Genomic DNA, 25,216 nt, shown 5'->3' on the forward strand with positions numbered 1-25,216 from the left:
CCTGCGTGCTGTCCAAGTGGACGCAAGGGGGGCCGCATACTTACCCCCTAGCTGAACAGACTGTTTGTTAACACCGCAAGGTTACCCCAGTCTGCTCAGACTAAGGCCTGGAGATCGTGAGAAATAAAGAAGCTATAAAGGGTATGGACGTATCCAGAGGGCTTAGCAACCACCTGGCAACAGAGGGTTGCTCTGGGATACCGTACCGGGAGTCCAGTGTGAGACCTCCATCGGGGGCCAGGGTCGACAATGCAAGCACTGCTTTCCCAGTAACCCACGAACCAGAGTGCAAACAGAGGGAGGAACGTTCCTGAATATCGCCAAGGACCAGGGTCAACCAGGCCGGGGCGCTGTTTTCCCATTTCAGTCCCTGGAACGAGTATCAAGACGAGCCTAACCGAGATCTCAATCAGGGACCAGGGTCAACAATGCATCAGCACTGCTTTCCTGGTTACTCCCGAATAGAGAACCCAGTTCTCCCAGTCCGAAGCCTCCGTTAGGGACCAGGGTCAGCCGAGCCAAAGCCCTGCTTTCCTGGTAGCCCCTGAGCTGGAGGATTCGGACCGGTACCTGGTGGCAACTAATGCCTCTCCAAGAATACCCCATCTATGGCAGTGGCTAGATCAGCGGGGAGGAGAATGGGCCGGAACCACGCATCTCCCCCCAAGCTTCTACTGACCCAGGGACCCAGCCCATACGAACTGTAAAAACAGTATTCTACTTTTAAAGAAACAATTCCTGTGTCCCGTACATCGCACAACCCCAGGAATTGCCCAATATATCTATGTTTTTTAGTTTTACACCTAAAAACATTGGATAACGCTTACCTGAGCAAGGTCTTCATTATTTTTTCACTGAAATTTCGTATAGGGTCTGTTCGGGCTTTACCGTTCACCCTCATGGTATTGGGATTTAAATTTTTTTTAATAATGCAGTTGGGGTCCTGTATATTACACTATTAATTTCTTAAAACGATGGCGGCATATAAATATTCATTGTGCTATAAAATGCGTAAAGAAATTAAAATTTAAAAAATACCCATGGTTCATAGTGGTAGGATCGGCCGCTATTTCCTGAAGCGGAATCTCTATCGTGATGTACATCTTTTGATTGGTTCACCATAATTATCCCATAATGCCTATATTCTATAAGTTGACAATATTATATTATTTAAAACAATTACCCAATTGTTTCAATATCAATTGTTTGTTGATAGTTCAAGGTTATGATTTAGAGTTGAGTTAGGTTTCGAGTTAGGTTCCGAGTAGATTCTGAGTAAGGTAGGGGTTAGGGTTAGAATATTGGTTCGAGTTAGGTTAGAGTAAATAGTTAGGGTAAGGGTTAGGGTCAGAGCTAGATTTAGAGGTTAGGTCTAATGGTAGGGTTTTTAGAGTTAGGTTTAGAGTTAGGTATATAGTTAGGTATAGAGTTGGGTTTAGCGTTAGGTTTTAACGCTCGGCCCAGAGTTAGGTTAGGATTGAGTTTAGAGTTAGGTTAAAAGTTAGAATTAGAGTTAGGGTTATAGTTAGGGTTGGAGTTAGAGTTAGGGTTAGGTTTAGGTTTTAGTTTTAGAGTAAGGTTAGGGTTAGGTTAGGGTCAGAGAAAAGATTAGAGTAAAGATTAAGATTAGGGTTAGGGTTAGATATAGGTTTAGAGTAGGTTTGGGGTTGGGGTTAGGGTTATGTTAAGGGTTAGGTTCGGATTCAGAGTTAGGTTAGGGTCAGTTAGGGTTAGGTTAGGGTTAGGGTAAGAGTTGGGTTAGGGTTAGAGTTGGGTTAGGGTATAGGGCTTGAGTTGGGATTAGGTTTAAGGTTAGGTTTAGAGTTAAGTTAAGTGAGATTTAGAGTTAGCCTATGAGTTAGGTTTAGAGTTAGGTTTGGAATTAGATTTTGAGTTAGGTTTTAGATTAAAGAGTTAAGTTATAGAGTTAAGTTTAGAGTTAAGTTTAAAGTAAAGTTCCAAGTCCGTTTTAGGTTTAGGGTAACAGCGAGGGTTGAAGTTTGGATTAGAGTACCGGTCCTAGAAACTAGTAAGTTTTACCGAGTTGATGTTTTTAATATTATTCCATTGGGATAGGGTTAGGGTTGGTAGGATTGTGTGTGGACGTTAGATAGTAAGTAAAGGGGATGTTTTTTTAGAGATTACAGGAAGGTAGAGGTAGGAGGGAGGTAGAGGGAAGGAGAGCCATCTGTTCGGACTGCATTCTCCTCCTGCCTGTTCGGGCTGTTCTCTACCGTCCCAACTCTCTCATTTTCATGAGAGAAAGGGAAGAGAGTGAGGAAAAAGAACTGTGAGTCAAGATTTTGGTTATTTTGTTCGAGTATCAATTCATAACGGTCCTAGAAAGCAGTAAGATATATCGAGTTGGTGTTTTTTATATCCATTGGGATAGGGTTAGGGTCCGAGTTAGTGTGCTAATGTTGTGGGAATTAGTTAATTAAGGGGGATATTTTTATAGAAATAGTAGGAAGGTGGAAGTAGGAGGGAGGTAGAGGGAAGGAGAGCCGTCTGTTCGGACTGCATTCTCCTCCTGCCTGTTCGGGCTGTTCTCTACCGTCCCAACACTCTCATTTTTGTGAGAAAAAGGGAAGAGAGTGAGAAAAAGAATAAGAAAAAGAATAACGGGACTAAAATCTTAAATTTAGTCGTTACTTTATAGAGTTCCATGTAGATAATACTTTAATATTAAAAGCGTCATTTTATGCAATTGTAGAAGTTGTCTGAGGTTACAGAGATTTGGGAGTTTACAAGGGTGAATCAGTTTTGGGTTTGTCCCAGCTGTAGTCCTGAGTAGAACCAGAGGTTCACTCGTAGACGTATGCCCTTGAACTTTACCCCTTGTTCCATCATTTTCAAACCCCTTTTTTTTATTTTTTAGTCAATCACAAACTAAACAATACAGCCTGTTATAATATAGACAAATGTTAATATAAAGATAATTAACCATGGGAAACCATACAAAGTAGGTAAAAGTGCTTAAGGAAGTAAACCAGAGAAGTACAGACTCTGAACAATATATATTTATTTATTCTTTTAACATTATTTTTTTATGTTATTATTTATTTTATTATCTTTTTAATCTTTATTTTTTATTTTTTTTAAACAAAATAATTTGTTTTTATAACGTTTTTTTTAAACACTTTTTGTATTATGCTTTTGTTATGCAAGAAAGATCAAATGGTTAACTAATTTGAGTAACATTGGTAAAACATTTTTCGTAATACGGTAGTCCTTTATCCTAAATCCTGGGGTACTTTGTATAGCCTTGATTCCATTTTAGGTAGTTGTCCAGTTAGGGTTGTGTTGTAGTCCCAAAGGGTGAGGTTTTCCAATACATGTTGAGTAGATTTGTCGTTCAGGATGTTTTATTCTTTCTATTTTCCTCTCTCAGGTATCGATCGTTGGTTCTGTTGTGGTGAGGGACAGGTTGTGTCGGAGATCCTGGTATTTACGTTGGGGGTTGGGGACGGCTTTTGACCAAAAGATCTTTCAGATTTGAGCCCTACTGGCAGGCCGAGATTATTCGGAAATGTTTCCATCAACCTAAAAAAGTTTTCCAGTTTTGCCAAACACACTGTGCTGTTTGAGAGGTCCAATGTATTTTGTCCAGTTCTGTGCAAAAGGAATCTCTCCCTAGACGTGGAATTTGGTGGCCTGTTTCTTTGATCAGGTAGTTGAGGATTTGGATGTTTGCTTTAATGCGTTGATGTAGATGTTCCGAAAAATTAATTATAGGAATGAAGATTTCCGCTTGCGGAAAGGTGTTTTTAGCTGTTTCCAGTAGGTCACGTAGATTTTCCTTAAGGAGGTGGGAGTTCGCTTGGTTCCCGTTGTTGAGTCCGAAGGATAAGATAACTTTGGTTGGTATGTCCGAGGTTGGAGTATTATTTCTAATTAAGTTTTTGGCGTGGTTGAGGTTGGCCCCAGGGTAGCAGTCAACTTGGATCCGAGTATCTGAGATACGTGGTAACCTGGCGATGTTTGAGTCCCCAATAATGAGGATTGGTCTACTGGGGTTGAGTTTCCAGTTAAGGTTTTTTCACCTTTGTGTTCGTGGTTACGGAAAAGATGTTTTTCCGGGGGTATCATTAGTTATCAAAGTTCTCCAATCCTGTATTATGTTAGGTAGAGTGTTAGGTTCGTGTTTTGTAGTTTTCCCATCTGGGTTAAAATAGATTGGCATAATCTGGCTTTAAGGAGAAGTCCCCTAAAGAGGGTTTAAGGTGACGCACTTTTAAACGGATGCTTGTTTCCTCTTAATAGTATAGATCTATGAAATTCAGAGTAATTTATCTTACATTTGTTGTTTAGATGTTTTGTTTGTAGTTGGTGGGCGTAGTTGTTTATTTTTAAGGGTGGTTAAGTAACCTCTTGTTTGGTTTTCGTTTAAAGTTGTATTTTGTGGAGAATTTTTTAAGGTGGTAGGATTGTTCCATCCGTAAGGTTACATTGGTAAAAGTTTATATTGATTATTATATTTGGGTGGTAAACGCTTGGATAGTATTTTTTATGTAAACATCATATATACCTGCATATACATGTCCATACCTATTATTTTTTTGGTTAATTCCGTAGGGTTGTTTTATTGCTGTTTCGATGTTATATAGTCCCTGTTATGTTAGTTATAGACCATAGTTTGTGTTCTTATAGTTGAGGACTAACGTTGTTTGTTCGTTCTTTAGGGGAGTAGTTTTTGTTTGATTTTGATTGAGTTGTTTGAATCACTTGATAAAACACTAATACCAGGTTGTGTGTCTTAAGGTACCTAGTCTGAATTTCCATATGGTTACTTTTACAAATTTAGACACATTCGTCAGTAGTGTACCTCAGGATCATTGAGTGTTTCAGCCTTTTAAACAACTATACACCCTCTCCTTGAGGCAGACCACCCTGGGCTTGATCAAGACCCTGGTGTGTGTTCCCCGGCCAATTGTTGTTTTTTTTTTTGAAAAATATTTCTATTCTTGTTAGTTGGATTTTGTTGAGTTTGGGTACGACCTCTATTTGTCAGTGGGATATTTATGTTCTTAGATTTTGTTGAGTTTGGGTAAGTTCTACCTCTGTTTGTCATTGGGAAACTTCTGCTTTTGTCAATTGGATTTTGTTGAGTTTGGGTACGACCTCTATTTGTCAGTGGGATATTTTTGTTCTTGGATTTTGTTGAGTTTGGGTAAGTTCCACCTCTGTTTGTCATTGGGAAATTTCTGCTCCTGTCAGTTGGATTTTGTTGAGTTTGGGTACGACCTCTATTTGTCAGTGGTTAGGGTTAGAGTTTGGTTTTAGGGTTAGGTTTAGGGTTAGGTTTAGGGTTAGGTCTTAGGGTTAACGTTAGGGTTAGGTTTAGAGCTAGGGCTAGGGTTAGGGTTAGGGTGAGGATTAAGGGTTTTAGGATTAGGGTTAGAAAGGAGAGGGAAGTAGAAGTATAAGGGAGATAGAGGGAAGGAGAGCCATCTGTTCGGACTGCATTCTCCTCCTGCCTGTCCAGGCTGTTCTCTACCATCCCAGCTCTCTCATTTTCATGAGAGAAGGGGAAGAGAGTGAGAAAAATAATGAGAAAAAATAATTGTAAGCTAAGTTCTTTTGTTTAGTTGTTACTTTATTAGAATAGGCTCTGATCAATAGTTGGAAGCCGTCGTGAACCTTGTTTTATGCCATTGTTAATGCCTTTAAGAGGAGGAAAGAAGAAGGGAAGAGAGTTGGTAAGATAATACATATATTGGGTTATAAGGAGAACTTGCTCTTCCGAGGCACAGGCTAGGTTAGGTTTGGTGAGTACTGTTTTGATGATCCCGTCTACCCTGTCTGGGTAGTGAGGTGTCTGGAAGGTTTGAGGTGAATAGGTCACTGAGCTCCCAAAGCTGAGATATCGTGCGGTCATAATATTAACTATGTTATTATTAGATTTATTGCTTGAGAACGAGAAAGTCAAGGGTCTGTTCAGAGGCCCTATGGGAGAGGAATTTTGTTTATTCCTCCAGCTCGACCAGAGGAGGAAATGTTTAGATTTATGACGGGACTGAGGCTGAGCGGGCACCTAGAGGTTGGGACCAGAGATGGTATGTTTGAGCGTCACTTGAATGCAGAGCGTCACTTGGCAGAGATTCCATCCGGCTCGGGTCTCTCCCAGGACATCCATGGCAAGTCTGGTTTGATGCTGATTTGTGTAATAAAACTATTATTTTATTCAAGTCAGTGTCAGCGGTCACTCCTTCATTCTTCAACACATCACACCCATCAAGAAACTAAACTACAAAGTGGCGTCACGAACAGGATCTGTTAGGCCTCATCTGCCGATACTGCCTGCTCCAGCGAACTGCCGCTCTCAGGGTGAGTGACCTCTCACAAAATTGAGCTGTTATGTGGGCTGGAGCAGTTGTGTTTTTGGCAAAGACACTGCACTGAGATTATGCGTAGATGGAGATGATGTGTTGATGTGTGAAGTGAGTTTCCGTCTAAATTGGGGTTAATTAAGACGTAAAAGACGTAAATAAGGGGAATAAGAGAATAATAAATGAAGAAAAAGAGAAATAAAAGTTAAAAGTTGAAATAGAGAATAGAGACGAGAGAAATAAAAGTTGAAATAGAGAATAGAGACGAGAGAAATAAAAGCTAAAAGTTGAAATAGAGAATAGGGACGAGAGAAATGAAAAATGAAGTTAAAAGTTAAAGGCTTAAAAGATGTGGAGAAAGTAGAAATAAAAAAGTAATTGTAGAATGGTAGAACTAGGAGCCAAAAGTTATTTAAATAACCATGCAAGATTAACGAAGACAGGGCCCGTATCTCGTTAAACAGTAAGACATGTGTACATTAAATGCTGCGTGAAAGTTGGCCAAATGAAAATATAATATAGTCAAATCTAGGTAGGAAAAACAAGAGGGGCAAGAGGAATTGACTCAAAATAAAATTATATGAATAAAGATGAAAAAGGTGAAAGTAAAGTGAAAAAGAGATAAAAGTTAAAAGCCTAAAAGTAAGATGAAAAATATGAAAAGTGAAAAGGAGATAAAAGTTAAAAGCCTAAAGTAAGATGAAAAGTGAAAAAGAGATAAACGTCGAAAGTCTAAAGTAAGAAGGAAAAGATAAAGTGAAATAAAAAGAGTTACAAGTTAAAGGCTTAAAGATGAAAAATAAAGTTTGAGAAGAAAAGTGGGGAAAAACAGGGCAGAACCTGCTCTGTAGAACTAGTGAACATGCATGATGAGAGAATCTGATTGAAAAGAATAATTTAAAAGTTTGGCCAAAGTCAAATATTAAAAGTCTGGCCAAAGTGAAAATTTTGATGAAATTAAAAAGGTATAAATGAGTCGACGTAAAACATAAAGCTAAGTGCTGTTGAAGTCTCTGGGGGATTAGATGTGCTGCTGTTCAGACATATCTTTTTCTTTTTTTTCTTGTTGTGTGTGTGTGTGTGAAGAGCTTTGTGTATGTTTTGTGTATGTATAAGTGATATAGAATATATGTGTTATTAAATAGGTATACATATGTGGTGAGCAGTTGAATAATACATAAAGAGAATATGATAAACATATATGAGCCTGTTTACGGACTTTGTAAAGTTGATATATATATATATTTTTATCAAAAGTCCTTAAAGAAAGGCTCATATATTTTTGAGCCTTTCTTGAAGGACTTTTGATTAATATATATGAGCCTTTTTTCCAAGGACGTTTGTGCATTTGATAAAGAATATGAACCTTTACAGGACTTTATATAGTTGATAACAAAATGAGCCTTCTGAAGGACTAGAGCCACAGTCTGCCTACACATACATGTACACATCCAGAAAAGAAACGAAAATCTCCTGCTCTGAATTGGAAGGAGGATTTGTGATTTGTTTGATTGACGTGTGGGTTTTTTCTTTTTCTTTTTATGCTTGGGGTGTGTGTGGCGGTGATTTCTGTGAGTCCTGTCTGGTTAAAAGAGCAGATGGTCTTGTTGGGGTGAAGGGAGACTCTGGTTCTTGTTGCAAGAAAAGGGGGGTTTTGTGTTTCGACTGCTGAGAGAAAACAGTTTTGATTTATGACTGAGCGTAACTGCATTGAGCTGGGCTGTCCCTACAGGAGCCAAAACAGGATGTTCACTCGCTGACGACCAGTCCATACTGGAAGTCTTTGCTAAACTTAAGAGGTGGAGCTTCACACAAGAGTGGAACTTAGTTAACTCCTCCTGACAAGAGGGGCTGTGATTGAGCTCCCCCTTTCTACTCTTTTCTCTCAGTAGTTAGAAGAAAGAATAAAAAGGATAAAATAAAGTTAAATAGAATAAAAATAATAAAATTAAATAAAAATAAATAGATAAATAGAATAAAAATAACTAATTAAAGGTGATAACAGATTGACTAATATACTCTTTGGACTTTAAATGCATTGCATGATTAAAAGTAACTATTGCTTTATTTCAAGTGTGTGCAAAATAAAAAAGCTGATAATGAATGTCACAATGAATTGTATCACAGTGTGTATAAGAATTTAGAGTGAGCCTAAGGCATTGAACTCTTCTGTTGTTCTTTTTCTTTTTTCTTCCTCTCTTTTACTATGCTGAGTGAAAGCTGGGGGAAAGACCATCTTCTCTGTCTTGAAGAGAATGAATGAGTCTGAACTCAATCATCCATAGGGCAGATGACAAGACATCTGGCAGATCTCCAGACACTGAGGCTTGCGGATGACAATGTTCTGGAATCCTGAATCCATCCAAACCAATTAAAGGCCAGTACGGTTTTATCCACAAACTCTTTCTACAGACCTCACCTGCATTTACCTATATGCCTATAAATTTAGTTATAATAAATGTGTTTAGCTTGTTTTCACATATGGGTTTGTAGTAGTTATTTTTCATACATTGCATTTGCAATTATTTAGTGAGAGACTTGGCAACGGACTGACCAATTAAGGCATTTGCCTAATTAATGGAGTATTATTGATTAATTGATTGATCACATATGGAAAAGCTGATTTGATTTAAATACTGGTGAGTTCTATTCTGTGAATATTGGTTTCATTATCTGGGTATGATTTATCTATGCTGTTTTGAGAATGAACACTGATATAATTTTGATAATTGAACATAAATGAGTGTGATCAGATGCATCGGATGGTGAACAAGTGAATTGGCTTTCACAAGTGGGAAGCGATTGGTCTCCTTTGGGGTTGGCAAATTCAGCTGTTGTTGGTTGAGTGTGATTACATGGTGCTTTATAAACACATTTTTAAAATAATTAAATTCAATATACAATAAAAGAAAAATAAGAGGGTCATTAGGATGTCAAAAATGGATACTAAAATTACTAAAGTAATCACTCCTATTGATGTAGTGCAAAAGAACAATCCCCTTATTAAAGATATTGCAAAAATATCAGGAAAATGGAGCAAGCGTTGGCCTGACATTGAACAACCATGGCCAGTTGAAGGAACTCTTAACCCGGATGTGATTAAAACAATGCAGGTGCTTGTGTCCACATATAATGTAAATCAAAAGAAAGGAAAGAGATGCACGGCGAAAAGACAAACAGAACTTGGCATTCTGCAACTGTTTGCAAAGGAGGGACAGACATGGTTCGAAGCTGCAAAGGAAAAAAGAGAAAGTAGACAAGAAAAATGAAAAGGAAACAGAAAAATTTATGGAGAAGATTACCGCACCCTTCTCACATACAGCATCTGTAAAGAAGCCCCCGCCTTATGAGAAGGAGGTGAAGCTCCAAGTGATTACACAGGAAGGCAACTATCTCTGCAAAGATGAAGATGAGCAAATAATAGAAATGGGCAAGACTAAAATAACCATCAAGATGTATCCGAGCTCCAACAGTACCAAGAGAAGGAACCGTCTGGGAAGCAGACAACGACTCAGAAGTCTGGAAATAGGAGAAGAGATTGGGAGTGACTCTGACGAAGCTATTGGAGGATACGACCCAGCAGTCAGACGGATGTTGGCTAAAGTGGAGAAAAAAGGAGATTGACCAGTGAGGAAAATGTCACCAGGAACCGGACGACACGGATGAAAGTCCTTCCTGTTTTCAACCGTTAGCAGCCAGCACTGTGGTAGGAGATGACAGACGTATGATTTTAAGAGAGATTGAGAGGAGTATAGACAGATGCCTCGAGGACATAAGTGACTCCACCTGTCCAGAAGTTCAACAAGCATTGGAGAAACAATTACACGAATTGAAAATAACAGAGAAGAAACTCCAGAAGAAAAAGCCTCAAAAGCCAGACATGTTGAGGTATGGGCTACGTCCAAGAAAAGGAAAGAGACACAACAAAATGTGTCGAGTGATAATTCGAGGACAAAATTTAGAATACAAGCCTTGGCAGAATACAGATATGTCGAACATACTTGAAAAGTTACCCACTCTTCAAGATGGAGCACATCCGTGGATCTCAAAGCTGGAAGAGGTTTTGGTGGGAACACAGCCTGCCATGGGAGATATTAAGAGACTTCTGGCTAGCCTCATTGGAGTCCCAGCTATGGAAGAGATCCTGCAGACGGCAGGCCTTAACAGATACGTGGCAACTGCTGTATATGACCCAGAATTGTTTGCTGCAAGCAGAGGTCGGATGTGAAGAGCATTGAAAGATGCATTGCCAACAAACGTACACCCGGACAACATCTTTATCGAGGCATTGGGCCCACAGGAAATCCAAGAGCTTATGTGTCAAGAACTCATCAAGTGTGGAGAAATGTCACAGGAAATGATCCAAAACTGAATCAAATGGAGAAATCAATTCTCCGAGCTAAAATACAGAAGGGGCTGCCTCTACAAGTAAGGAGCAAATTGGCACAAGTGGTTGGTCTTGGAAGCCTCAGAGCAATACGCCTATATTGCCTTTAAAGAAACCAGATGAGTCCTATCGCTTGGTACATGATTTAAGAGCGATAAATGAAGTGGTGCAGGATTTTCCAGCAGATGTACCAGATGCACATGCCTTGCTAGCCCAAATTCCTCCAGAGGCTACTCACTTCCCAGTGTTGGATTTGTGTGGAGCATTTTTCAGTGTTCCACTGAGCGAAGAAAGTCAAAGATTGTTTGGATTCACATACAAAGGACAAACCTTCAAGTACAAGAGGCTCCCTCAAGGATTCAAACATAGCCCTCACATTTTCAAAAACGTATTGCAGGATGACTTGGCTGGGATTGATCAGATCTTGAAAAGTACTGTCATTCAGTATGTGGACGACATCGTCATCTGTTCACCAGATAAGGAAACAGGCCATGAGGACTCAATCAAACTGTTACAGCTATTGGCAGACAAAGGACACAAGGTCTCTCAGAAGAAGCGACAGTATTGAGAGCCATGATAAAAGAGACTGGGAATGCTCAACTCCATTGTAACCTCACCTGGACGCAGGAAGGTCTTATGGCATTTGAAACGATCAAACAGAGGCTACAAGAAGCTCCAGCACCAGCACTGCCAGACTATTCTAAGAACTTTTTGCTGTTTGTGGCTACGTCCACTGGAGGCAAATATGCATGTGCAGTTCTTTGTCAGCCAACAGGTACAGGGACAAGCCCTCAACCTGTGTCGTATTATTCTACTGCCTATTCAGAAGTAGAATCGGGGTTACCACTGTGCTACAGAGCAATGGTGGGAGTTTATCTAATGTATGAGAAAGCATCATCAGTAACTATGGGTTACCCAGTGACAATTCTTACCCATCGTAGTCTTAGAAATCTTTTGAACTTCGGTAAATGTACATTGACTATGTCTAGGCTAAGAGACTATCATAGGCTCTTAGAGCAGGAAGATGTCACCTTAGTAAGGTGCGTCACGGTAAATCCAGCTGATAATTTACCAACACCAGGGGATGGAGAGCCACATGATTGTATTCAGGAAGTAGAGAGATATGCAAAGCTCAGATCAGACTTGCAAGCTCTCCCACTGCATGTGTCAGATGTGGAGTATTGGACTGATGGGTCCTGCTATCGAATAGGAGACACATTGAGTGCTGGTTATGCAGTAGTCAAAGCCCAGGGAACTGAATTTGTTGTTGAGAAAGCAGAAGTAATACCACAACCTGCTTCTGCACAGCTTGCTGAGCTTGTGGGCCTGACTGAAGCTTGTCTGTTGGCCGAAGGCAAGCGAGTGACAATATATACAGATTCGGCATATGCACATAATGTGTGTCATTTATTTGGATCAGTGTGGAAAAATCGAGGATTTAAGAAAACCGATGGTTCTCCGATACAGCATCATGCCCAAATAATGAAATTGTTGCATGCAATGATGAAACCAAAGGAAATAGCTGTAGCTAAGTGTGAAGCACACAAAATGGACACGTCAAGGGTCACACAAGGTAACAAAGCGGTAAAAGATACATGCTAGTCATCGTGGATAGATTTTCACGGGGAACTGAGGCATGTCCAACCAAGCGTAAAGATGCTCAGTCAGTTGCCAAGCCAAGTTCTTGTGTCGTGAGGTCATAAGCAGGTGGGGACTTCCAGATCGGATATCCTCAGATAATGGGAAAGAGTTTGTGGATAGAACAGTAAAATTAATTCTGAAAAAATTGGGAATTAAACAACATTTAGGAGCTGTTTATCATCCGCAAAGCTAAGGAGTTTGTAAAAAATGAATGGTGTGCTAAAAAAAACCCCTGTTTTGTTTGTTAATTGTTCAAATCTGTCAGCATACAGGGCTGAATTGGGTAGAGGTGTGTAGTTAGGAGCTAACACTAGTAGAGAAAGATCTATTTTGAATATCTGATTCCATCATTTACTCAACACTATTGTTAACGAGGAAAATGCATGGACAAAGGGGGGAAAGGAAAATGTTAATCATATATTTGAATAATGTTAAAGTATAATGCAAAAGCGAAATTATTATACTGTATTTGATGTTTGTGCGAGATACTGGCTGGTGATTCTTTCTTTCTGGACCAGTCAGAGGATGGCTGTGTTCAGAGATCCTAACAGCCTAATGGACTTGAACACTCAAACATGGACACTCAAAAATTGAGGAAGAAAATGGACGGCAGATCTGAAGGAGGACATCATGATCAGGAGTGTCGAGTGAAATATCATTAAAAGTTGATGGTGTTATGCAGGTTTTTATAATATTGGAGTTTGTTTACTACAATGTAACCTGTATTATTGATGAATATCCTGTACTCTACACTAGATATTTTTAGAAAGACATTACTTTGATTTGCTATTGTTTTCTTTGAGTTGTCTGTAGTAGGATGAAGTGAATACATTGGGACCTCAGGTATTTTCTTTTTTGCGGTTTTTGAGGGACATAGGTGCTCGGCAGGGAAAGGTCCACTGGAAGGTCCGATGGGTCGACCAGCCTGACTTTGGACAAATTTTTGATTTATTTCTGAGGCTCTAAATGTATGCATTTATATGTAACATCCTATACAGTATTCTAAACCCTTCTTCTTTTTCTGTTAATTGATTTGGAGTACCTTAGGTGGTTGCCTGGGGCAGAGGGACCGTGAGAGAATTTTCCTGTCTTGATTGATTGATGGATGTTCTAAGAAATGAAGCTGCCAGATGGGTTTTTCACTCTCACACTCCACAAATTTGCTGTATTGCTATGACTAAGCATGGTCAGAACGGTATATTATAACCAATTGTGTTTGTTATTAAGTGATTTCTATTAAGCCAATTAACATCGTATGTTCAATCACTCTTCTCTCTGTCAAGACTTTGTATAGTCTCGAAGGGGGGAATATGAGGTGTCTGGAAGGTTTGAGGTGAATAGGTCACTGAGCTCCCAAAGCTGAGATATAGTGCGGTCATAATATTAACTATGTTATTATTAGATTTATTGCTTGAGAACGAGAACGTCAAGGGTCTGTTCAGAGGCCCTATGGGAGAGGAATTTTGTTTATTCCTCCAGCTCGACCAGAGGAGGAAATGTTTAGATTTATGACAGGACTGAGGCTGAGCGGGCACCTATAGGTTGGGACCAGAGATGGTATGTTATCCGGCTCGGGTCTCTCCCTGGACATCCATGGCAAGTCTGGTTTGATGCTGATTTGTGTAATAAAACTATTGTTTTAATCAAGTCAGCGTCAGCGAACACATCACACCCATCAAGAAACTAAACTACAGTAGCCTGGTATGTTTGGTGACTACTTTTCCTATGTTCCCCCCTGTTCAGTCTGGGCAGTTTGGTATAGGGGACCAAAGGCAATGCACGGGCCGACGCACGTTATCAAAGTTCTCCATTCCCTCCAGTACTGTTTTGATGATCCCGTCTACCCTGTCTGGGTAGCCTGGTATGTTTGGTGAGTACTTTTCCTATGTTACCCCCTGGGTTAGGGTTAGGGTGGTGGTTGGGGTTAGGGGTTAGGGTTAGGGTTGTTGGTTGAGTACTGTATTGATGATCCCGTCTACCCAGTTTGGGTAGCCTGGTATGTATTGGTGAGTACTTTTCCTATGTTCCCCCCTGGCCAGCATGGGCAGTTTGGTATAGGGGACCAAAGGTAATGCACGGGCCGCCGCACGTTATCAAGATTATGGGAGACCAGATAATTATTTCAACAATAAATGGATGTTGTATAGGATATTTAGTTATGGGAAACGTTATAGTGAATTAAAAGTTAGGTATGTTGACTAAGATAATTAGTGTAGATTAGGACGTTTGGGGAAGTACCTAAGTAATGGTTCCGAAGTCTAATAAAGGCATTTATGTTATTTTGTACGTTTAAATATTATTCTGTTTTTTAATTATTTAATATACGTATAATTTTTCTATTTTTTATTAATTTATTTTTATTATTATTATTTTTTTATTTTTGTTTTTATTATTTATTGTTAGGTACTTTTATATCTTAATATATTTTTTTCTATAGTAACTACTTTTTTTAATATATACTTTTTTCTATTTTATTTTATTTTTTTTTATCTTTTTGTTATTTTTTTGTTATTTATCTATTTCCTAATATACTTTTTTGAACTATAGTAACTACTTATTTTTATTTATTTTCATTTTATGTTTTTTTTTATTTTTTTTTATCTTTTCTAATTTTCTAACCTATTATTTTTGAAGGAACTTATATTATGCCCTTGTTTGAAAGGTAACTGATTTTATGTAGTATCGGTAGCATGTTGTCCATAGAACGGTATTCCTTGAACCCAAATAGTGGGGTCCTTTGTGTAGTCTTCTTGTGTAGTCATTACTTTTTCGGTAATTGTTCCATTGGGGTTGTGTCTTGGTCCGTCGGGTGAGGTTTTTCCATGTAAGTAGAATGGAGTTGTTTAAACTGGAATGTTTGATTCTTCTAATCTTCTTCGTCGGTGGTATTAATTGTTGGTTTTGTTGTAGTGGGGGAATAGATTGTGTCGGAGAGTCTGGTTTTTATGTTTGTGGTTGGAGATGGGTTTTGACCAATAAATCCTTGAGGTTTGAGCCCTTTTGGAAGGCCGAGATTATTCGGAATTGTTTCCACATTGGGTTGTTTCCCAGTATTTCCAGGAAGTTCTTTTTCAGTTGTTGATGTAATTGAAGGGTGTATTTCGAGTAGGTTGTTATTAGGGGGATGATTTGGGGTTTAGGTAGTGGTGTAAAGTTTGCGGAGTCGTTTTTGTATGTTTTTAGTGTTCTACGGAGGAAGGATCTAGAGTAGCCCCTTTGGCGTAAGGTTTTATATAAGATTGCTGTGGTCTGGTCTACATCCTGGCTGTTTGAGCAGATTCTTTCAAACCTGAGAAGTTGAGATTTGAGGATTCCCCTGAAAACGTGTTTAGGGTGGAAGCTGTCTTTATGTAAGAGGGCATGTGTATCCGTTGGTTTGAAATATACCTTTGTGTCCAAGATACCTGTTTGTTGGAAATTTGGTCCCTTATACACCACCGTGTCCAGAAAGTTGATCTCGGATTGATGTGTGATTGGTTCGACCTTAATTAGGGTATGATGATTATTGAGGATGTTTACAAAGTCAAGAAATTCTGTTTCAGAGTAAGTCCAGATACCAAAAATGTCGTCCAAATATCTAAGGAAGTGTGTCGGGAGTTTTGGGCATTTGCGGAAGACTGTGTTTTCCCATTCTGCCATATAAATGTTTGCGTAGGCCGGGGCGAAGCGTTTACCCATTGCCGTACCCTTGATTTGTAGGTAATATTGTCCGTTGAATGTAAAATCATTCCTGGTCAAGCTTATGTGTAGGAGTTGTAGGAGTTCCTGGTCAGGTCTGTTTTTTGCTGGGTATTTTATGAGGTATTTTGTGATTGTTTCCACTCCCAGGGGGATGTCAATATTGGTGTACAAACCATTTACATCCATAGTGAATAGAAAGAATGGTTCTTGTAATCGCATGTCCCGTATTCGTTGAATAAAATCTTGTGTATTTTTTATATAGCTTGGGTGACGGTTGGCCAACGGGGTTAAGAATGAGTCCAGGTACTCAGCTATTCAATAGCTTTCGCTGCCACAGTCAGAAATGATGGGGTGGCCTTGTGGGATTTTGTGTGGGACGGTCCATTTTTCCATAGCCTTATGTATTTTGGGTAAGAGATAAAAAATACCTTGGTCTGGGGTTTGACCCTTTTAGATAAATAATTTGTTTTTTAGTTAGGAATTTCTTTTTGTATAGTGTATCCAAGATGTTGGATATAAGTATTGTTGTTTCTGGTACCAAGGATTCGGTTAAAGGTATATAGTAGTTGGTGTCTTTGAGTTGTCTTAAAGCCTCCTGGATATAATCCGTTTTATCCATTATGACCGTGGTACTTCCTTTGTCAGCCGGTTTAATCACAATTTTTTGTTTTTTTCTTAGTTATTTTAGGGCTTTTTCCTCCTGGGATGTAAGGTTGGGTTTGTCCTCGTATCTGGGTAATTTGTGAATCGCTTTGCGGTCGGTTGTGAACAATGTGGTGAGGTTTGGGGGAAGTTTTGTTATATCCGGCTGCCAGTCGGATTTTGGTAGAAAAGATTTTTGTATTTGTTTTGCAGTGGGGCCGAAGTAGGCATTGAGTTTCATTTTCCTGTGGTATTGGGATATACTGATTGCTAGGGGTTGTCTTTTGTTTTTGGTGCCCGTCCAGATTGGAACGAAGGAGAGGCCTTTCTTAAGGAGTTGAATTTGCGGTTTTGTTAGGGAACAGCGGCTTGATAGGTTGATGATCTCTTTGTCATGGGATTGTATGCCCTTGGTTCCATCCGGTGATTTTAACCTAAAAAAGCCTTCCAGTTTTCCCAAACACATTTTGCCGTATGAGCGGTCCAGTGTATTTTATCGGGTTCCGTGGAAAAAGAATCCCTATCTAGGCGTGGAATTTGGTGGCCCGATTCCTTGATAAGATACGTTGAGGATTTGGATATTTGCCTTGGTGCGTTGCTGTAAGTGTTCCGAGAAGTTAATTAGGGGGATGAAGATTTGCGCCTGCGGGAAGGTACTTTTAGCTGTTTCCAGTAGGTCCCGTAACTTCTCTTTAAGGAGATGAGAGTTCGTTTGGTTACGATTGTTTATTCCAAAGGATAAAATCACCTTGGTTGGTATGTCGGAAGTTGGAGTGTTGTTTCTTAATAGGTTTTTGGCGTGGTTAAGGTTGGCCCCGGGGTAGCAGTCCACCTGGATTTGGGTATCAGGAATTCGCGGTGGTCTAGCGATATTGGAGTCCCCAATGATGAGGATCGGTCGGCTAGGTTCGAGTTTCCAGTTGAGATTTTTATCACCCTTGTGATCGTGGCTACAATACAGGTATTTATTCCGGGGTGCCAGAGGTATTATGGGACTGAGGGCCCCTTCAGGGTGGAAGGCAACCTGTGTTGCTAGGTTAGGATAAATCGGTGTGGATGTTCTAGTTTCGTAAAAGGTACTTGGTTTTTCGGGTTGTTCTTGTTGAAGATGAACTGGTTCCCTGTGCGTCATTGGTTCCGGTTCCCTTACAGATGATTCTCTACTTAATCTGAGTTTTTTTGTCGGAGGTGATAGAGTTTTCGGGTGCTTTTCTGTCTGGAGTTTTGATCCTGTTGCGTCGGTCCAATCTTGAGAAGTACTTTGTTCTATGAAACCTTCCTCCGGGTCCTGAGTTTGGTAATCGTGTTCGGGTTGTTGGTTAATATGTTTTCTTATTTTGGCTAATGCCTTTGTCAACGTGGTTCCTTTTATGGTGAGGTCCTTTCGCACCCATTTTGTGGCCACCGTTAGTGCTTCCACCCAGTCATCCTTGGGGAGGGAGTTTATTTTTAATTCTTTGTCTTTAAGTAGGGTTTCATAATGCTCTTGTAGCATTTGTATGGTGGTGACTGTCCAATTTCTGGCGTTATAGGTTTTAATGAGATCTGTGTTTGCGGTAGGGCAAGACGGTCGGACCCTGTTTATGATTTCCCTTTCTGTTTTTAGAAGTCGAAAGGGACCGGACGGGTTTGTGACCCCATTCACATGCTGTAGGTGGTGGTAGGCTTTAATGTACTGGGAGAAAGCCCTGGTCAACCGTTGAAAGTTGTTGTGCACCTTATCTTGCGCCATGTTAATGCCTTTAAGAGGATGAAAGACAGGGGAGAAAGTTGGTAAGATAATACATATAATGGGTTATAAGGAGAATTTGCTTTCCGAGGCACAGGCTAGGTTAGGTTTGTTGAGTACTGTATTGATGATTCCGTTTACCCAGTTGGGTATCCTGGCATGTATTGGTGAGTACTATTCCTATATTCCCCCCTGGCCAGCATGGGCAGTTTGGTATAGGGGACCAAAGGTAATGCACGGGCCGCCGCACGTTATCAAGATTCTCCAATCCCGTATTATGTTAGGTAGAGAGTTAGGTTCCTGTTTTTTTGAAGTTGTCCCATATGGGTTAATTTAGATAGGCATATGTGGCTTAAAGAAGGAGTACCCTAAAAAGGGTTTAAGGTGACTTATATTTTAAAGGGGTGCTTGTTCCCCCTTGGTAGTATAGGTTCAAAGTGGTTTGTCTTATGTTTGTTGCTGAAATGCTTTTTTAGTAGTAGGTGGACGTAGTTATTTTCTTTCCGAGTGGTTAAAAAAATCCTTTCTTTGTCTTTTGGTTCAGGTTGTTACGAGTGGTTAAGTATACCTTATTTGTATTTTGTTTCAAGTTGTTAAGAGTGGTTAAGAACATCTTATTTGTTTTTTCTCCGAATTTCCATATGATTACTTTTAGAAATTTAGGACGCATTCATCAGTAGTGTACCTCAGGATCATTGAGTGTTTCAGCCTTTTAAACAAACTATACACCCTCTCCCTGAGGCAGGCCACCTGGGCTTGATCAAGACCCTGGTGTGTGTCCCCCGGCCAATTGGTTTTATTTAGAAAATATTTCTACTCTTGTTGCTTGGATTTTGTTGGGTTTGGGTACGACCTCTGTTAACGAAATTTTTTCTGCAAAGATCAGTGAGGTTAATCTGCCCGCTACAAGAAAACAACAACCGAGAATATTCAAGACATTTATTCTGCAGAATAAAGAGAGAGATTCAGTACTGCTACAAAGCAGCGCTCGGATCAATCTGCTATCACAGAGAAAAACAGGAGGCTTTATACAGAAGAAACAGGGTGTGGTTTGGGTTAGAGGTCTCCGACAAGTCTGCCTTTCCCCCCTTTACTGTCTTCCTGGGTGCCCCCCCTTCCTAGAATGTAAATAACAGGTACTTGCAACCTTGACCTGAACCTGTAGTTCCCCAGAAGTGTCCCTCATCTCCATAGAAGGTAAACAGGCAAGTGTGATCGGATTCTTTTCATATTGGAATTGACATCGTAGGAGCAAAACATTTCTCTTTACCTAACTCTCGGGGGGTTCCTGGGAAGACAGGCAAATCTTTTCAAACCCCCTTTTGGAGGTAGAGGCCTTTGTCCTCATTCAAAATGGTTGATCGTAATCATTTTTCCCCTCACATTTCCTCCTCATTTTTCCCCTCACATTTCCTCCTCTTGTTCCTACTGGAACAACACCATAAGGAAAAAATGTAATAATGCTAAAATTCCATATAATGTAATTTGGATACAATACAATTACACTTCAGAGATATCGTTCAATTCTATCTTATTGGAATCTTCTAGTAAAAATATCCGCATCTAATACTAAATTTAACTATATGAGCTCGTAACCAATTCCAGATATAATTCAAGGATATCTCAACCTCAAATTGGCCAAACCTCTCTTCTCACATTTGGCTGGAGAAAAGTAAAAGAGCAGTAAGGGTTATCTTCTATACTATGACAACGCACAGGACAAAAAACCCCTGGTCATACAGAGGAAAAGTCCTGTGTGGCCATTTACAATTCTAACTAGAAAACACACAAAAGAAAATAGTCATGAATCACATAATGAAAATAAACACGTAATGATTAACACATGCTATAAGTTAGGATAAAACAAAAACACAAAACAGCTCCATATTTTAGCATCTCAGTGTCTCAATTTTAAAAGGTGGGTCTCACTCATCTGCTGGTATGGAGACAAACTGTCCTGTCACCATATTAACAGTCATTTTACGAAGGATAGGTACTATACATGTTAGACAGCAACATAGCATTAAACACATTACCACTACAGTTATCAATATCTTTATGAGCGTAGAAATCCATGGCCCCAGTGCATTTCTTAGCCAAGCAAAAGGGTCCTAAGTGTTAGCTTGATCTTTCATTAAATCATTACGTAACTCTTTCATGGCTTGTATGGCTAAAGACAAATTTCCTGATCCTACATCATTTGCAGGAATGTATGTACAGCATGACTCATCTATCATGGCACATACACCTTCTTGAGCCGCACTCATTATGTCTAGTATCATACGATTCTGGAGAACCATCAAACGGATCGAAGTTAATTCTTGTTTAACAGCTTCTTCTGCTAAGATAGTTGTATTAATGAACAGTAACAACCTATAATGTATGATATTTAACCACTTAAAGGCTGTAGATGTACCTACGGGTGCTAATATAGACATAAAAAATTGTTCTGCTCCACCTACAATCCTATACTCAGCTGGAACCGATGTCACGGACATATATGTTCCTGATCGTCTTACACGCACATCTCGATGGGTCTTAGGGTTAGGGTTAGGGGTTAGGGGTTAGGGTTAGGGTTTAGGGGTTAGGGTTGGGGTTGGGGTTAGGGTGAGGGTGAGGGTTAGGGGTTAGGGGTTAGGGTTAGGGGTTAGGGTTAGGGGTTTGGGGTTGGGGTTGGGGTTAGGGGGTTAGGGTTAGGGGGTTAGGGGGTTAGGGTTAGGGGTTAGGGGTTAGGGTTAGGGTTGGTTGAGTACTGTATTGATGATCCCGTCTACCCCGTTTGGGTAGCCTGGTATGTATTGGTGAGTACTTTTCCTATGTTCCCCCCTGGCCAGCAAGGGCAGTTTGGTATAGGGGACCAAAGGTAATGCACGGGCCGTCGCACGTTATCAAGATTCTCCAATCCCGTATTATGTTAGGTAGAGAGTTAGGTTCCTGTTCAAGTTGTTGCGGATGGTTAAGAACGTTTTGTTTGTTTTTTGTTCTGGGTTTAACCGTGGCAAAATACACCTTGTTGGTTTTTGTTTCAAGTTGTTATGGATGGTTAAGAACACCCTATTTGTTTTATTTGGGTGTTCATTTGTTATGGGTTTAAGCGTGGTTAAATAAACCTTGTTTGTTTTTGTTTCAAGTTGTTACGAATGGTTAAGATCACCTTGTTTGTTTTTTTGGTTACGGGTTTAAGCGTGGTTAGGTACACCTTATTTGTTTCTGTTTCAAGTTTTTACGGATTGGTTCAGAACACCTTGTTTGTTCCTTATTACGGGTTTAAGCGTGGTTAAGTACACCTTGTTAGTTTCTTGTTTAAAGTTGTTACGGATGGTTAAGATCACCTTGTTTGTTTTTTTGGTTACGGGTTTAAGCGTGGTTAGGTACACCTTATTTGTTTCTGTTTCAAGTTTTTACGGATTGGTTCAGAACACCTTGTTTGTTCCTTATTACGGGTTTAAGCGTGGTTAAGTACACCTTGTTAGTTTCTTGTTTAAAGTTGTTACGGATGGTAAGAAAACCTTGTTTGTTTTTTATTATTAGGTTGGTTGAGTACTGTATTGATGATCCCGTCTACCCAGTTTGGGTAGCCTGGTATGTATTGGTGAGTACTTTTCTTATGTTCCCCCCTGGCCAGCAAGGGCAGTTTGGTATAGGGGACCAAAGGTAATGCACGGGCCGTCGCACGTTATCAAGATTCTCCAATCCCGTATTATGTTAGGTAGAGAGTTAGGTTCCTGTTCAAGTTGTTGCGGATGGTTAAGAACGTTTTGTTTGTTTTTTGTTCTGGGTTTAAACGTGGTTAAATACACCTTAGTTTGTTTTTGTTTCCAGTTGTTTATGGATGGTTAAGAACACCCTATTTGTTTTCTTTGGGTGTTCATTTGTTATGGGTTTAAGCGTGGTTAAATAAACCTTGTTTGTTTTTGTTTCAAGTTGTTACGAATGGTTAAGATCACCTTGTTTGTTTTTTTGGTTACGGGTTTAAGCGTGGTTAGGTACACCTTATTTGTTTCTGTTTCAAGTTTTTACGGATTGGTTCAGAACACCTTGTTTGTTCCTTATTACGGGTTTAAGCGTGGTTAAGTACACCTTGTTAGTTTCTTGTTTAAAGTTGTTACGGATGGTTAAGATCACCTTGTTTGTTTTTTTGGTTACGGGTTTAAGCGTGGTTAGGTACACCTTATTTGTTTCTGTTTCAAGTTTTTACGGATTGGTTCAGAACACCTTGTTTGTTCCTTATTACGGGTTTAAGCGTGGTTAAGTACACCTTGTTAGTTTCTTGTTTAAAGTTGTTACGGATGGTACGAAAACCTTGTTTGTTTTTTATTACGAGTTTAAGCGTGGTTAGGTACACCTTATTGTTTTTTGATTCAAGTTGTTACGGATGGTTAAGCGCACCCTGTTTCTTCTTTCTCTGAATTTCCATATGATTACTTTTAGGAATTTAGGACACATTCATCAGTAGTGTACCTCAGGATCATTGAGTGTTTCAGCCTTTTAAACAAACTATACACCCTCTCCTAGAGGCAGGCCACCTGGGTTTGATCAAGACCCTGGTGTGTGTCCCTCGGTCAATTGGTTTTTTTTCAAAAAAGGTTATTACTCGGATTTTGGGTACGAGCTCTATACGTTGGTAGGATATTTCTTGAATCTTTTCTGTTGTTGTTTTTTATTTATTTATTATTTTTTTTAAAAAATAAATTTTTCTTAAAAAAATTATTATTTTTTAATTAATTTTTTTTTTTTTGAGAAAATTTATTTGTCCTTGGGCAATTATTACTTTGATTATTCGGCTTTTCTCAGTTTTTGGGTACGTTCTTTATTTGTCGATGGATATTTCTATCCTAGGTCCTTGTTGAGTTTGGGTAAGTTTCCGTTTTTCCTCAAGCGCCTCTGGTATAATTGGTTGGACTTCGTTGAGTCTGCATCGGCCGCCTTAAAATCTAATCCAGGATTATTTTTGCTGTCGTTTAGATGAGATTAGTCGAGTAGGCATTATTGAAACGCTGTTGTTATCCCTTTATTCCGGTTGGTCAAGTTTTGGTTATTTACTTGGGTAAGGTGTAACTTGTTTGATAATTGGTTACTTTGATTATGGTGGCTAAAAAAATCTAAGAAACAGGTGGTTCCGGGAGTAAAGATAAATTAGATTTAGTAGACAAAGCGGTTTCTATTATCATCTAAGCGTTTACCAATCTGTCGAGTCGGGGACGGTAGTTGGTTATAATTGGTCTAGGGTACGGTAGGTCCACGGCCTGGTCCATAAGTTTGAACCAGGGGATGAGGGCAAAAACTGATTTTTGTGAGAATTTAAGGGTGTCCAATTAGTTTTTTTTGGCAAGTAACATTAACCGTGTGTGGTGTAATGTGCTGTTGCATGGGTGGGGCTAATCCCCATAGAAGACTGGGCAACGTTCAAGGTCCTGATGCCCTGGACCACCACACCCTGCGTGCTGTCCAAGTGGACGCAAGGGGGGCCGCATACTTACCCCCTAGCCGAACAGACTGTTTGTTAACACCGCAAGGTTACCCCAGTCTGTCCAGACTAAGGCCTGGAGATCATGAGGACAAAAATGGCTAAAATGGTTATGGACATATCACGAGGGCTCAGCAGCAACCAGGCAGCCGAGGGCTGCTCTGGGGTACCGTACCGGGAGTCCAGTGTAAGACCCTGGTCGGGGGCAAGGGTCGACAATGCGAACACCGTCTTCCCCGTCCCCCCGAATCAGAGAGCAAACACAAGGAGGGACGTACTTAAATATCGTCCAGGACCAGGGTCAACAAAGCCGGAGCGTCGTATTCCCATTCAAGTCTCCGGAACGAGTATCAAGACGAGTCCAACCGAGATCCTCATCAGGGACCAGGGTCAACAATGCATCCGCACTGCTTTCCTGGTTGCCCCCGAGTCGAGAACCCAGTTCTCCCAGTCCGAAACCTCCGTTGGGGACCAGGGTCAACCGAGCCGAAGCCCTGTTTTCCTGGTAGCCCCCGGGCTGGAGGATTCCGACCGGTACCTGGTGGCCACTAATGCCCCTCCAGGGATACTCCATCTATGGCAGTGACAAGAGCAACTGGATCAGCGGGGAGGAGAATGGGCCGGAACCACGCATCTCCCCCCAAGCTTCTACTGACCCAGGGACCCAGCCACTACCAACTGTAAAAACAGTATTCTACTTTTGAAGAAACAATTCCTGTGTCCCGTACACCGCACAACCCCAGGAATTGTTCAGTAATCTATGTTTTTTAGTTTTATACCTAAAAACATTGAATAGCGCTTACCTGAGCAAGGTCTTCATTATTTTGGCAATGAAATTTCGTCCAGGGTCTATTCGGGTTGTGCCTTTTACCCTCATGGTATTGTTATTAAAAAAATTTTAAGCTGTTGTTGGGGTCCTATGTCTCGTGTTATTGATTTTTTTTAATTTAAATGGTGGTCTATAAATATACCTTGTGCTTAAAAAATGGGTAAAGAGATTAAAATTAAAATACCCATGGTTCATAGTGGTCGGAACGGCCGCTATTTCCTGAAGTGGAGTCTACATCGTGTTATACATCCCTTGATTGGTTCACTATAATTGTCCCACAATGCCTATTTTCCAGAAGCTGATCGTATTTATTATGTTAAAATAATAAAATAATGATAAACCTTTGTCCATTGGAATTAATTTGAACCAGAAAAGATAGTCTGAAACTGTTTCATTGAAGTGAAGGTGTTCCGGGTTTCTATTCCTAAGTAATTGGTACCGCCAGCGAAAGCGGTATACGGTTGTAATAACGCGCCCACAGCGCGTGATATATTTACTGGGTGGGCAGTCA

Source organism: Zeus faber, assembly GCF_960531495.2.
Source record: "Zeus faber genome assembly, chromosome: 22".
Classification (NCBI taxonomy): Eukaryota; Metazoa; Chordata; class Actinopteri; order Zeiformes; family Zeidae; genus Zeus; species Zeus faber.